Here is a 2,314-nt window from a genome sequence, read left to right on the forward strand (position 1 = left end):
GCGGAGGCAACCCGGGTCCTAATTCAAGCGGGACGCAGCCCGGCAGTAGCGCGGGCAGCACCTCGGGGTCCTGAGTCGGACTCGGCGCGCGGGCTGGGCGGGGGCGGCGGTTCTGTGCTGTGGGCGCTCCGCCCCGAGTCGTTTCTTCGCCGCTGGTCTCGGCTCCGGAGAGCGAGAGCTGCTCCTAGGCCGTCTCGAGACCAGAGGAGCCGGGGCAGAGTCCTTGCCTGGGAAGGGGCTCGGAAGGAACACGGGGCCACGCCTAGAAAACCTACTCTGAAGCGCTGCCTCCTATTGTAACTGGAGCTGTTTCTCTACAGTACAACGGGCCCTCCCGGCGAGACGTCCGCGACATTCTGACTGACAACGCCAAAGTCTCCCCAGCACTGGGATTAAAAAATGTGTGCCACCATGCCTGCAGCTAAGTGTAACTTTAAAAAATAAAATTATTTATTATATACAGTGTTCTGTCTGCATGTACACCTGCAGGCCAGAAGAGGGCACCAGATCTCATTATAGATGGCTGTGAGCCACCGTGTGGCTGCTGGGAATTGAACTCAGGACCTCTGGAAGAGCAGCCAGCGCTCTTAACCTCTGAGCCATCTCTCCAGCCCTAATTGTAATTTTTTGAAGTCCTTTTCTAGCTGATGGGTTATCTCCACCAACAAAATAAGCCAACACAAGCCAGACTAAAAGTATAAAAAAGGGGGCTAGAGAGATGCGATGCTGACTACTCAAGACTGGAAGCTCATGGGTGTAGAGCCTTCATACATGTACTTTGGGTTTTCAGCAAGACGGGTGCAGGCTGCTTGTTTGGAGAGGGCAGAGTGGAGGGTTGATGCTGGTTGCCTGGTCTGTTCAAATGTATACCCTGCCTTCCTGCCAATGAGAACTGGATAAGAACAATTCTCAGTATCCGAAGAGGGCGGCCTGAGGAATGTCCTGGAAAGGCCTGAGTGGAGGCTGGCAGGTTATGGCAGAATCAATTTACAGGCTGGCCAAGAGTTGGATATACACCCTTTAGGCGGTGTCTTCAGTTAAAGATGTTACTCCTCAGGATAGACTTAGAGAAGCCTGCCGAACTAGATAGAAAGCAAAAAACCAACCAGATGACTGAGAAATGCTAAGATGAATTTCCAATGATCTTTACAGCGCAGGATTTATATCAGATGTAAATATATTTCTTGCTGCGGTTAATTTATCAGTATGGCCTAATAGTGTTTATTATCAGGCCTATAATTACTATTACAACGGTATTTTTTAACCCGTCAGCAATCAATGAAACACAGACGCCTGTTATTTTATTTTTATTTTTTTGGTTTTTCGAGACAGGGTTTCTCTGTGTAGCCTTGGCTGTCCTGGACTCATTTTGTAGACCAGGCTGGCCTCGAACACACAGCAATCCACCTCCCTCTGCCTCCTGATTAAAGGTGTGCCCCACCACGCCCAGGTTAAAATAGCCTTAGTTAACCTGGGGCAGGGCAGATAGTAACCCCGAAACTACCTCCCATATTGGGGCAGGTATGCCATACCTTGCCCCAACCTCACGCTATCTGCTTCTATCAAATACTATTTGTGGAGAGCCCCCACGGACCGCACCCTAAGATGGCGCCTGGCACACTGCCAGAGCTGCCTCTGTAGAGAACAGACAAGTCCTTATTTGGACATAGCCCATTGCCTGCGGTAGTTCCACCTTCATGGACCAATGAGGGTGCGAGACGCAGTGTGAGTTGATTGGATGACAGTATGCTTTATTAGTGCGTGATGGGTGTGGTTCGGGGGAGTTGCTTGCATGAAGGGCTTGAATAAACTGCTTGGAGAAGAACTTGGTGGTTGCGTCTTTCTTGCTGGCTGAGCGAGACACGACACTATTGAGCTACCTTCCATCCATAATCCCAAATACTTGCTAATTATCATCATCTGGGCCAAATCTCCATCCATGACGGCCATGTGCTTCTCCACCTAACCCATGGCGCAGCCTCCTCCTTCCTAACATTCTTTGTCTCTCAAAGCCCCAAACAACTACACCTTTCCCATTTGCCCTGCCCAGGAACACTGACCTTTACTGGTCAGACAGGAGCAGGTTCTTAGGCAATGTTACATAGCAATCTTGGGGCACAGAGGCGGCAAGCAGTAGTTAGCATCAAAGTACACCAGACCAACCTCCAACAAGTTCTGTTGAGAGTCAAGCAGCTGAGGTACCCATTTAACCAAGTCGGACATGACCTCCAGGTTCTCTCAGCATCCCTGAGTCCCTATGGCGTGACTAGCATACCCTGTCCTTTACCCTGTTTCTAGCCCAAGGTTGGGGCTT

The sequence above is a fragment of the Acomys russatus genome, chromosome 19 (assembly GCF_903995435.1).
Source record: "Acomys russatus chromosome 19, mAcoRus1.1, whole genome shotgun sequence".
In the NCBI taxonomy this organism is placed as follows: domain Eukaryota; kingdom Metazoa; phylum Chordata; class Mammalia; order Rodentia; family Muridae; genus Acomys; species Acomys russatus.